This window comes from Dama dama, chromosome 3 (genome assembly GCF_033118175.1).
Source record: "Dama dama isolate Ldn47 chromosome 3, ASM3311817v1, whole genome shotgun sequence".
Classification (NCBI taxonomy): domain Eukaryota; kingdom Metazoa; phylum Chordata; class Mammalia; order Artiodactyla; family Cervidae; genus Dama; species Dama dama.
The window spans coordinates 64,779,886-64,794,111 of record NC_083683.1 but is presented as its reverse complement, the minus strand read 5'-3'; positions in this window follow the sequence as shown (position 1 = coordinate 64,794,111).

Below are 14,226 nucleotides of genomic sequence, written 5' to 3'. Positions count from 1 at the left end.
GAAGGTTAATACCTTTGCTCACAAGACTTCAAGAAACACGAGAGACTCATGGAGAAATGTCTTGTAAAAGATAAAGAAGGAAGGACAAAAAGAAGGGAGGGAGGGAGGAAGAAGGAAAAAGAGCCAGGGAGAGACAAAAGAGAGGAAAGAAGAGAGAGAGAAATTTTCATACATGTTCCAAAGGAAACAAATTACCTCCAGAGGTAAATGTTGCCTAAATTAAGCTTGTTCATATGCATAAAAGGGCTTCTCTGGTGGCTCAGAAGGTAAATAATTCACCTGCAGTGTAGGAGACTTGGGTTCGATCCCTGGGTTGGGAAGATCCCCTGGAGAAGGAAATGGCAACCCACTCCAGTATTCTTGCCTGGAGAACCCCTGGACAGAGGAGCCTGGTGGGCTACAGTCCATGGTGTTGCAAAGAGTCAGACACAACTGAGTGACTAAGCATAGCACATATGCACAAAAAGACTTTCTGTTAGACCAGAAAGCAATATTGTACAACTCTGTTTGTATATTTGAATGAGAAGAAAATTTAAAGATAATGGGCTATTTGAGGAGATTGCTAGAAATATTTTCATCTTCACCTCCATGAGCCAGTCCCATTTCTGATTATATTACCTCAGATATGTTCCATGATAGGAGTCTCTCTCCATCTCTGATTTTTGCAAAGAATAATAATACAATTGTCCTAAAAGTTTTTGAGATGCAAGTTTGACTCTAAACGGCCTTTATTCTAGAATGTAAGCAAGACTGAGCATATTTTAGTACCACCTATGCCAATATGGCAGGGCAGTATCAGTGTGCCTTGCCCCAGAACCAGCAGTGATGACACCCACGCTAGGTCTTATCTAAGAACTGCACAAAGAAGACTCCCCAGCAAAGCAAAGTAAGTGAAGTGAAAGTCACTCAGTTGTGTCCGACTCTTTGCAACTCCATGGAGGGACTGGAGCCCTCCAGGTGCCCCTGTCCATGGAATTCTCCAGGCAAGAATACTGGAGTGGGTTACCATTTCCTCCTCCCAGGGAGCAAAGTAAAAGAGGAGAAAATAATAACAGACAACTTCTCACATGTAAGCCACTTTTCACAGGAATACCAAAGAGACAGATGTACACGCAGAGAGAATGGTGGCAGAGCCAGAGGAATGTTTCTTATTTATAACTGTTTTATTTATCCATTTTGCCTCCTAGATTGGAGTAACCTGAGAAACGTGGTTTGCTTACAAAAGAGTGACTTCATTTCTGAACACCAACATCTTTCTCTAAGTTGTTCACTACACATTTCATTCCTGTACATTATAAAAGAGAGATATTAAACATTAGATTGAGCTCATTACTTCTGTTAGATTATTTATATCTTTAGTGATTTTTACTACACTATTTTAATTTTTTCAATTTGTTTTTATTATTTATTTTTGGCTGCACTGGGTCTTTGTTGGTGCCCATGGACTGTCTTTAGTTGCCGCGAATGGGGGCTTCTCCCCGTTGCAGTGTGCAGGTATCTCCTTGTGGTGACTTCTCCTGCTATGGGGCACAGACTGTAGGCATGTGGGCTCCGTAGTTGCAGCACACAGGTCTAGTTACTCCAAGCCATGTGAAATCTTCCCTGACCAGGGATCGAACCAGTGTCCCCTGCATAGGCAGGCAAAGTCTCATCTGCTGTGCCACCAGGGAAGAGCAATATGCTTTATTTTTAAGAGCAGTTTTCAGTTCACAGCAAAACTGAAAGGAAGGTACAGAATTTTCCCATATACCTCCTGCTCCCACACATGCATAGCCTCCCTCATTATCAACATCCCCACCAGGGTGGTCTATTTGTTATAATTGCTGAAGACAGATATCTTTTAAAGACAAATCTAGAATTAACCTTGTGACATTCTTTCTCCCCTCAAGCAAACATTCCTAATTCTTAGATACAGAAACATATAATTTTATGTGTAACATAGTTTTTAAATCAATGTAAGCACCTATATTAACATATATCGGAAATCTCAAACATAAAACAAATGTGTTCACATAGTTAAAATTCTATCTGCAGCTCCCTCCTCCATTCACTCTCTTGAAATGCAGTTTCCCTTCTGCCTTTTAAAATAGGTCATGTAGGCAGTATTGTTTTATTACCAGATTTTCAAGAGATTTTCTCTGAACAACTCCATTTCTAAAAACTAGCATTTTCCTTTTTGATAACTTAGCAGCTACAGTATCAGGACAAGGAGCCCAAATTCAACTGCACAGATTATTTAAATTCCTCTCATCAAAACCTCAACATCTATTTTAATCACAAGATAGCTTTCAAGCCTGTAATATTTTTTGTTTAAACTGGAAATTGGCCCGTATCACTCAGACCTTGTTTTTCTAAGCTGACTGTGTCACAGAACTTGCACGTAGCTCCGTACTTTCATATGGAATGAATTATACCACCAATGGTTAATCCAAAATTTCTCATAGTAACTTTTAAGGCAATAAGCAAGGATAGTCCTTTGAGAGACTTTTGAGTTGGGTGTGCTGGTATCACCACAGCATCAGGGACATGGCTTGTCATCTTGCCGTGAGGAAGGAACTCTATCTTGCTCAGTAAAAATAATGATGAGCATATCATTTTTTAGTATTTTTGTGTTGAATGGAGAAACGAGTGTTTAAAACTATCTACCAGATTCCTGCTGCCTTCAGGATAAGGACAAAACCCTTCATGATTGAACTCTTGGTTCTCAGGGGCCTTTCTAACTGTAACTCTGGAGGAGAATACTAATTTCTGTCCTATGAAGCAGAACTACTTGTTCCCAGGACAGTTCTTGGACATTCCAGGACACATTTACAATGTCTTGCTTGACTACCAAAATAGACAATAACCATGTTATGGATAGATTTTACTAAATTCATTTTCTGAGGGCAAACTCATTCCAAAGTTCATGTTAGATACTTCTCTAAACATCCGCATCAGTCAGGGAAAGCTATGTTATGCCAAAGTAGCAAATAATCCTATACTCTAAGTGACTGAAAACACTTGAGGTTAGTTTTTCTCACTCACAGAGTATGTCCACAGCTGGTCAACAGGAGGGCTTTGTGGGGAATAGTTACCCTCAGGCCAACAACAACCAAGCTGATGGGAAGATCTCATCCAGAACATGCCAGTCACAGTGACAGGGAGAAAAGAGAACAGCAGAGCACATCCTGGCTCCTCAGTGTCTGCCTGATGGTGCCACACGATGTTTTCGTTCAATCACTAAGTTGTGTCTGACTTTTTGCGACTCGATGGACTGCAGCTCACCAAGTTTCTCTGTCCTTCACCATCTCCGGAGCTCGCTCAACTCATGTCCATTGACTCAGTGATGCCGTCCAATCATCTCGTTCTCTTGTCTCCCCCTTCTCCTCCTGCCTTCAATCTTTCCCAGAATCAGGGTCTTTTCCAATGAGTCCACTCTTCGCATCAGGTAACCAAAGTACTGGAGTTTCAGCCTCAGCATCAGTCCTTCCGGTGAATATTCAAGGTTGATTTCCCTTAGAATTGACGGGTTTGATCTCACTACTGTCCAAGGGACTCTCAAGAGTCTTCTCCAGTACCACAATTCAAACATCAATTCTTTGGTGCAAAGCCTTCTTTATGGTCCAATTCTCGCATCTGTACATGACTACTGGAAAAACCATAGCTTTGTTTATATGGAACTCTGTCAACAAAGTTATGTCTCTGCTTTTTAATACATTGTCAAGGTTTGTCATAGCTTTTCTTCCAAGGAACAAGCATCTTTTAATTTCATGGCTGCAATCGCGATTTGCAGTGATTTTGGAGTCCAAGAAAAGAAAATCTATCACTGCTCCACTTTTTCCCCTTCTATTTGTCATGAAGTGATGGGACCAGATGCCATGATCTTAGTTTTTAAATGTTTCAAGTCAGCTTTTTCACTCTCCACTTTCACCCTCATCAAGCTCTTTATTTCCTCTTCTACCATTAGAATGGTATCATCTGCATATCTGAGGTTGTTGAAAGCCTGGCATGTAGCATGATGTACAGTACATAGAAGTTAAATAAGCAGAGTGACAACCTACAGCCTTGTAGTACTCCTTTCCCAATTTTGAACCAGTCCGTTGTTCCATGTAAGGTTCTAACTGTTGCTTTTTGACCTGCATACGAAGTTCTCAAGAGACAGTTAAGGTGATCTGGTACTCCCATCTCTTTAAAAAATTTCCACAGTTTGTTGTGATCCACACAGTCAAAGACTTTAGCATAGTCAATGAAGCAGAAGTAGAGGTTTTCATGGAACTCCCTTGCTTTCTCCATGATCCAACAAATGTTGGCAATTTGATCTCCTGGTTCCTCTGACTCTTCCAAACCCAGCTTCTACATCTGGAATTTCTTGGTTCACATATTGCTGGAACTGAACTTGAAGGATTTGGAGCATAATCTTGCTAGCATGTGAAATGAGTGCAGCTGTACTGTAGTTTGAACATTCTTTGACATTGTCCTTCTTTGGAATTGTAATGAAAACTGACCTTTTCCAGTCCTGTGGCCACTGCTGAGTTTTCCAAATTTGCTGGCACTTTTGCAGCAGCATCATTTAGGATTTGAAACAGCTCAGCTGGAATTCCATCACCTCCACTAGCTTTGTTCATAACAGTGCTTCCTAAGGCCAACTATTTCATACTCCATGTTGTCTGGCTCCAGGTAAGTGGCCACACCATTGTGATATCCAGGTCATTAAGACTGTTTTGTGTAGTTCTGTGTATTCTTGCCACCTCTTCTTAATGTCTTCTGCTTCTGTTAGGTTCTTACCATTTCTATGCACATTGAGCCCATCCTTGCATGAAATGTTCTCTTGATATCTCCAGTTTTCTTGAAGAGAACTCTAGTCTTTCCCATTCTATTGTTTTCCTCTATTTCTCTGCATTGTTCACTTAAAAAGGCTTTCTTATCTCTCCTTGCTATTCTCTAGAACTCTACATTCAGGTGGGTATCTCTTTCCCTTTCTCCCTTGCCTTTCACTCCTCTTCTTTCCTCAGCTATTTGTAAAGCCTCCTCAGACAACCACTTTGCCTTATTACATTTCTTTTTCTTGAGGATGGTTTTGGTCACGACCTCCTGTATAATGTTGTGAACCATCATTCATAGTTCTTCAGGCACTCTATCAGATCTAATCCCTTGAATATACTTGTCACTTCCACTGTATAATCGTAAGGGATTTGATTCAGGTCATACCTGAATGGTCTAGTGGTTTTCCCTACTTTCTTCAATTTAAGTCTGAATTTTGCAGTAAGGAACTCATGATCTGAGCCACAGACAGCTCCAGGTCTTATTTTTACTGACTATATAGAGCTTCTCCATCCTTGGGTGCAAGGAACATAATCAATCTGATTTCAGTATTGACCATCTGTGTAGAGTCATCTCTTGTGTTGTTGGAAGAGGGTGTTTGCTCTTACCAGTGCATTCTCTTGACAAAATTCTGTTAGCCTTTGCCCTGCTTCATTTGTACTCCATGGCCAAACTTACCTGTTATTCTGGGTATCTCTTGACTTCTTACTTTGCATTTCAATCCCCTATGATGAGAAGGACATCTTTTTTTGGTGTTAGTTCTAGAAGGTGTCATAGGTCTTCATAGAATCAGTCAATTTCAGCTTCTTCATCATCAGTGGTTGGAGTATAGACTTGGGTTACTGTAATATTGAATAATTTGCCCTGGAAATGAATCAAGATCATTGGGTAGTTTTTGAGATTGCACCCAAGTACTGTATTTCAGACTCTGTTATTGACTATGAGGACTACTCCATTTCTTCTAAGTAAATCTTGCCCACAGTAATAGATATAATGGTCATCTGAATTAAATTTACCCATTCCTGTTCATTTTAGTTCCTAAGATGTCAATGTTCAGTCTTGCCATCTCCTACTTGACTATGTCCAACTTACCTTGATTCAAGGGTCTAATATTCCAGGTTCCTATGTGATATTGTTCTTTATAGCATCAGACCTTACTTTCATCACCAGACAATATCCACAACTCAACATCATTTCCGCTTTTGCCCAGGCACTTCATTCTTTCTGGAGCTATTACTAATTGCATCCACTCTTCCCCAGTACCATATTTGGACACCTTCCAACCTAGAAGCAACTAATTTTTCAGTGTCATATCTTTTTGCCTTTTCATAGTGTCCACGGTGTTCTCCAGACAAGAATACTGGAGTAAGTTGCCATTTCCTCCTCCGGTGGACCACGTTTTGTCAGAACTCTTCACTGTGACCCATCTGTCTTGGGTGACTCTGCACGACATGGCTCATAGCTTCATTGAGTAACATAAACCCCTTCATCATGACAATGTTGTGATCCAGGAAGAGGAAAATATTCTTAGACAAGAACAAAAGGTTAAGATAATACTTAAAAGTAGTTCAGGTTAATCAATTGCAGTATCTTCCCATAGATCAGTGCTGTTCAGGAAAGAAGATGATCAACACCACCACATACAAATATGTGCAAACCTCACAAGTACGTTAAATGAAAAAATCTATTCAGAAAACTACATAAAGTTTAAATACAAACAGACTCAAGTGACAATGAAAAAAAGGGGATTATCTTGTGGAGGATGGAGGTAATATTGACTGATGGGCTGGCTTCTGAGCTGCTTGTAATGTTGGTTTTCAATCGGGATGTGAGTTTCAGAGAAGTATTCTCTTTGTGAAAATGTATTAAGCTGTACACTTGTGATATTGCCCTTTTCTATATGGATTTTACATTTTATACTTCATTATCTTCATTAGACTTCAATGAAAAGAAAGGAAAATGTGTCCTCATTTGTTGAAACTCAATGAAAAACAGATCCCACTCTCTAGAGACATTTTCACCACCCAACTCAGGGAAATTTTCATTTATCCTCTACCCAGGACAAATGAAACTCCCTCAGGAAATAAACAGCACCTGATAAACTTGCAAGGAAAAAATTAAAAACATTCAGATACAATCAATACCAACTGTTGTATTGGTAACAGTATTTTATAAACATAAGTTTCCATTTCCCAAAAAGAATACCATAAAAGCTTATAGATCAATGAAAACTAAGTTTACTAGAGTTACTCTGGTAAGGAAAGACACAAACTGGACAGTCTGAGTGATGACTGAGAAGAGGAAAATCAAGACAAGATAAATATAAGGTTTTTAAAAAAGCAGTAAATATATTGAAATATATCTTACTCTCACTATTAACCAGGGAAACAATAATTAAAACAACAGAACATCCTTTTAACCATTACATAGGTAAAATTTTAAAAGCCAAATCAAATCTTTACCACTTGGTAATTAAAATTCCATGTACCCTCTCTCTTACGATCACTACTAAATTAAGTAAAAAGCCTAAATAGCAAAGAGTAAAAAACAGTATGCTCTCAAAGTATGACCAGTGTTGTAGAGGAAAATTAATATATTTCCATGGTTTTATTATTAAGAAGGAATGATAAAAATTTTAAACCAACTTTTCAACTGAAGAAAGAAAAAAGGTCAACAAGCAGGATAACAGAAGGAAGAAAATGATTTTGAAATGCACAATCTAGTAATTGCAAAACAGAAAAACAGAGCTGATAAACACCTCCAAAGATGGTGGGTAAGGGAAGGGAAAGCAAACAGTAAAATAGTAAAATCAAATGTAAAAACTGGAAAAACCTCATGCAGTAGAAGAAAACAAAAACATGAAACTGGGAATGCGAGAAGGGATATATCTGAAAATATTTGAATACCACAAAACAAATTGTTCTCTCAGAAAATTCAAATTTCCAGAACAGACTCAAAACTTGTTAAATATATGAATAAATCAATGAAGTATTATTAAAAATCACCTTCAAAAATAGATCTAGGGGCCATAAATATTTCTGAAAGTGCAGTCAAACTGGCAAGGGCTAGTATTACCTCTGTTACTTAGGTTCAAGGAAAGCTGAACTGCTATCTAGCCCATTTGAAGTAGTAGCTAGCAATAATCTTAATGTAAAGTAAACATAGCATAGTTTCTAAAAATAAACCTCAAACTCCTGAATGTGCAGTATTAATTTAAGTGTCTACTCTTGAGAGTCCCATGGACTGCAAGGAGATCCAACCAGTCCATCCTTAAGAAGATCAGTCCTGGGTGTTCATTGGAAGGACTGATGCTGAAGCTGAAACTCCAATACTTTGGCCACCTCATGCGAAGAGTTGACTCATTGGAAAAGACCCTCATGCTAGGAGGGATTGGGGGCAAGAGGAGAAGGGGATGACAGAGGATGAGATGGCTGGATGGCATCACCAACTCGATGGGCATGAGTTTGAGTAAACTCCGGGAGTTGGTGATGGACAGGGAGGCCAGGCGTGCTGTGATTCATGGGGTCGCAAAGAGTCGGACATGACTGAGTGACTGAACTGAACTGAATTGATCCTGTTGGAAAAGTTCAGGGTGTGTTAATAGGTGTACGAATGTGTGAAGTTGATGAATTTAAGAAAATATGTACAAGCCATCAAGACTTTGTGATGACAGACATAGAAAAGGCACCTGTGGTTGCCAAGGGGAAGGGGAAGGATTGGGAGTTTGGGATTAGCGGATACAAACTAGTATATATAGAATGGATCAACAAGAAGAGCCTACTGTGTAGTACAGGGTGTTGTTCAGTTTTTCAGTCCTGTATGACTTTTTGTGACCCCATGGACTGCAGCACACCAGACTTCCCTACCTTCACTATCTCAGAGAGTTAGCTTAAACTCATGTCCATTGAGTTGGTGATGCCATCCAATCACCTCATCCTCTGTTACCCCTTCTCCTCCTGCCCTCAGTCTTTCCCAGAATCAGGGTCTTTTCCTATGAGTTGGCTCTTTGCATCAGGTGACCAAAGTATTGCAGCTTCAGCTTCAGCATCAGTCCTTCCAATGAATATTCAGGGTCAATTTCCTTTAGGATTGATTGGTTTGATTTCCTTGCAGTCCAAGGAGCTCTCAAGAGTCTTCTTCTCCAGCACCACAGTTTGAAAGCATCAACTCTTAGGCACTCTGCCTTCCTATATGGTCCAACTCACATGACTACTGGAAAACCATAGCTTTGACTAGACAAACTATATTCAATATCCTGTGATAAACTAGAATGGAAAAGAATATGAAAAATAATATATAGATAGATAGATAGATAGGTAGATAGATAGATAGATAGATAGATAGATAGGCAAGAATCCCTTAGAAGAAATGGCATACCCATCATAGTCAACAAAAAAGTCCAAAATGCAGTATATGGATGCAATCTCAAAAACAACAGAATGATCTTTGTTCATTTCCAAGGCAAACCGTTCAATATCACAGAATCCAAGTCCATGCCCTGACCAGTAATGCTGAAGAAGCTGAAGTTAAATGGTTCTGTGAAGACCTACAAGACCTTTTAGAACTAACACCCAAAAAAGATGTCCTTATCATTATAGGGGACTGGAATGCAAAAGTAGGAAGTCAAGAAATACCTGGAGTAACAGGCAAATTTGGCCTTGGAATACAAAATGAAGCAGGTCAAAGGCTAACAGTTTTGCCAAGAGAACACACTGGTCATAACAAACACACCCTTCCAACAACACAACATCACCAGATGGTCAATACCGAAATCAGATTGATTATATTCTTTACAGCCAAAGATGGAGAAGCTCTATGCAGTCAGCAAAAATAAGACCAGGAGCTGACTGTGGCTCAGTTCCTGAACTCCTTATTGCCAAATTCAGACTTAAATTGAAGAAAGTAGGGAAAACCACTAGACCATTCAGGTATGACCTAAATCAAATCTCTTACGATTATACAGTGGAAGTGAGAAATAGATTCAAGGGTTTAGATCTGATAGACAGAATACCTGAAGAACTGTGGATGGAGGTTCGTGACATTGTACAGGAAGCAGTGATCAAGACCATCCTCAAGGAAAAGAAATGCAAAAAGACAAAATGGCTGTCTGAGGAGGCTTTAAAATAGCTGTGAAAAGAAGAGAAGCAAAAAGCAAAGGAGAAAAGGAAAGATATACCCATTTGAATGCAGAGTTCTGAAGAATAGCAAGGAGAGATAAGAAAACCTTCCTCAGTGATCAATGCAAAGAAATAGAGGAAAACAGCAGAATGGGAAAGACTAGAGGTCTCTTCAAGAAAATGAGAGATACCAAGGGAACATTTCATGCAAAGATGAGCACAATAAAGGACAGAAATGGTATGGACCTAACAGAAGCAGAAGATAATAAGAAGAGGTGGTAAGAATACACAGAAGAAATGTACAAAAAAGATTTTCATGACCCAGATAACCATGATGGTGTGATCACTCACCTAGAGCCAGACATCCTGGAATGTGAAGTCAAGTGGGCCTTAGGAAGCATCCCTACGAACAAAGCTAGTGGAGGTGATGGAATTCCAGTTGAGCTATTTCAAATTCTAAAAGATGATGCTGTGAAAGTGTTGCATTCAATATGCCAGAAAATTTGGAAAATGCAGCAGTGGCCACAGGACTGGAAAAGGTCAGTCTTCATTCCAATCCCAAAGAAAGGCAATGCCAAAGAATGTTCAAACTACTGCAAAATTGCACTCATCTCACATGCTAGCAAAGTGATGCTCAAAATTCTCCAAGCCAGACTTCAACAGTATGTGAACCGTGAACTTCCAGATGTTCAAGCTGGATTTAGAAAAGGCAGAGGAACCAGAGATCAAATTGCCAGCAACTGTTGGATCATTGAAAAAGCAAGAGAGTTCTAGAAAAATATCTACTTATGCTTTACTGATTACACCAAAGCCTTTGACTGTGTGGATCACAATAAACTGTGGAAAATTCTGAAAGAGATGGGAATACCAGACCACCTGACCTGCCTCTTGAGAAATCTGTATGCAGATCAAGAAGCAACAGTTATAACTGGACATGGAACAACAGATCGGTTCCAAATCGGGAAAGGAGTACATTAAGGCTGTGTATTGTCACCCTGCTTATTTAACTTATATGCAGAGTACATCATGAGAAACACTGGGCTGGATGAAGCACAAGCTGGTATCAAGATTTCCAGGAGAAATACCAATAACCTCAGATATGCAGATGACACCACCCTTATGGCATAAAGTGAAGAGGAACTAAAGAACCTCTTGATGAAAGTGAAAAAGTTGCCTTAAAACTCACCATTCAGAAAACTAAGATCATGGCATCTGGTCCCACCACTTCATGGCAAATAGATGGGGAAACAATTGAAACAGTGACAGACTTTATTTTCTTGAGCTCCAAAATCACCACAGATGGTGACTGCAGCCATGAAATTAAAAGATGCTTGCTCCTTGGAAGAAAAGTTATGACCAACCTAGACAGCATATTAAAAAGCAGAGTCATTACTTTGCCAACAAAGGTCCATCTAGTGAAAGCTATGGTTTTTCCAATAGTCATGTATGGATGCAAGAGTTGGACTATAAAGAAAGCTGAGCGCCAAAGAATCAATGTTTTGGAACTGTGGTGTTGGATAAGACTCTTGAGAGTCCCTTGGACTGCAAGGAGATCTAACCAGTCCATCCTAAAGGAAATCAGTCCTGAAATTTCATTGGAAGGACTGATGCTGAGGCTGAAACTCTAATACTTTGGCCTCTTGATGCAAAGAACTGACTCATTTGAAAAGACCCTGATGCTGGGAAAGATTGAAGGCAGGAGGAGAAGGAGACAGAGGATGAGATGGTTGGATGGCATCACCAACTCGATGGACATGAGTTTGAGTAAACTCCAGGAGTTGGTGATGGACAGGGAGGCCTGGCTTGCTGCAGTCCATGGGGTTGCAGAGTCAAACACGACTAAGTGACTGAACTGAACTGAAGTGAACTATTTCTGAAATCTTGAAAAATTTGGAGAATTCTGGTCAGGTATCACAAGAAATTTGCATTTGTGACCTTCTAAAAATTAACGTGTACTATTTCTCAGGTAGTTAGTAAAAGGTATTAGGGCCTTAGAGCTAATTTACTATTGTTTTGTTGATTAATGGCTCTTTCTTTTGCAAACAGAAAAGAAAATTTCATTAAATAGTTTTTACACTTTCTTTAGTTTAATTCATCTCATGTTCCTTTATGTATACCCTCACCCCCATATTTTTTCTTTCTAGATCTGGTTCCCTATACCTGGAGCTTCCAATCTCAGAAGATATTTACCTTTTCTGTTCTTCTCTCTCTACCACTTCTCTTGCTTTCTCTTTCCCTCTCTCTCTTTCTCCATCTACTAATCCCAACCTGAGGAATTATAGCAATTCACAAAAAATAGTCCTCAGCTACAGCTCAACTATTAAAAACAAAGAGAAAAGAAAATGAATACTGCTATACTTAGATCAATTAAAAGCTTCCTTCATTTGTAACCTAAATACATAACAAAAACATAATCAAATTGTACAGTCATTGGTATTTGAAGTAAAACAACACCTTCATTTGCCTTGTCTTCCTCTGTACTCAACAAAACTTCAACTCCATATTAGCTATATCTTTTATACTGTTCTGAATAGTAAAACCATTAGTATATTTTACACTGGATGTTTTACTTAATTATAAAATAAATTCTTCCTATCTTTAAATCATTGTCTTTCCCACAGAAAAGACGGGCCAAACAAATTATATGTAAAGCAACTGCCATCTTTCCAAGAGATCACCAGAATAATCTGATGATTAAGAAAGACAAAGTTTAGTATATCTACCACAATAAAGGACAGCAACACTTTGACAAAGGCTTAAGAGCCTTAGAAGGAGAATAGAAGGTGATATTCATAGGATTGGGGAGTCTGAGTACAAATGGCTTCGGATAGCTCTTACAAAGCAGAGAACTTTTGTTTTGGGGATTGGGCAGAATTTCTGACATCATAGTTCAGAGTCGGTGGTATGGTGACCAACTCATCCTTGGTTTCCCTGGACTTTCCCAATTTTAGCTTGAAAATCCCACATGCCTGTGTGCATTCAAGTCATATCATATCAATTAAACTTAATTTTTTCATATTTTTATTGTGGCAAGGTATATATAATACAAAATGGGCTTCCCTGGTGGTTCAGACAGTAAAGAATCTGCCTGTAATGTAGGAGACTAGGGTTCAATCCCTGGGTCAGGGAGATCCCCTAGAGGAAGGCATGGCAACCCACTCCAGTATTCTTGTCTGGAGAATCCCACAGACATAGGAGCCTAGCAGACTACAGCCCATGGGGTTGCAAAGGGTCAAAACTATTGAAGCAACTTAGTACCCACACAACAGGCGCATATATAATATGGGGGCTCCCTAGGAAGCTCAATGGTAAAAAGAATCCATCTGCCAATGCAGGAGACACAGGAGATGCCAATATGATCCCTGGATTGGGAGGATCCCCTGAAGAAAGAAATGGCAACCCACTCCAGTATTCCTGCCTGGAGAATCCCATGGACAGAGAAGCCTGGTGGGCTATGGTCCCTAAGAGTCACAAAGAGTGGGACACAACTGAGCAAATGTGCACGGATGCACATATATGACATTTGCCATTTTGGGGGGCTTCCCTGATAGCTCAGTTGGTAAAGAATCCCTCTGCAATGCAGGAGACCCCGGCCCGATTCCTGGGTCAGGAAGATCTTCTGGAGAAGGAATAGGCTACCACTCCAGCCTTCTTAGGCTTCCCTTGTGGCTCAGCGGATAAAGAATCCACCTGCAATGCGGGAGACCTGGGTTCGATTCCTGGGTTGGGAAAATCCCCTGGAGAAGGGAAAGAATACCCACTCCAGTATTCTAGCCTGGAGAATTCTGTGAACTATACAGTTCATGGGGTTGCAAAGAGTCGGACACGACCGAGGGGCTTGCACTTTCCCTTTCAAGCATTTCTTAATGTGTGACTGAGTGGGGATCACATTCGCAATGTTGTGCAACTACCACCACTTAATTTTTTAATGGAAGTTTATGTTCATTCGTTTTTCAATACAGCAGGCTGGGGCTGGGGATCACATGTTGAACAGAAATTTTCATAGTTCATGCCTTCATCTGGCCTTCAAGGGACCAAAGTGCTGTTTTGTTTTTTTTTCTTTGCAGTCAAATAAGGTGAAGTCTTTCTGTTCATCGGAATGTGAGCAGGATTGAAAAGGGCCTTGGATACCCTGCAGAGGTCAAGGAGCAGCACGAGAGAAGGTGAGATCTTCTAGAGCCCAATTCCAGGATCCAGGGCAGGTAGGATTCCAGCAGTCCCCCGCGGGGGCGGAGCCTATGGCAGGGCGGGGCCGACAAGCCACAGAGGTTGGGCGGGGCCTGAGCTGGGTGGTGGGCGGGGCGTGGGC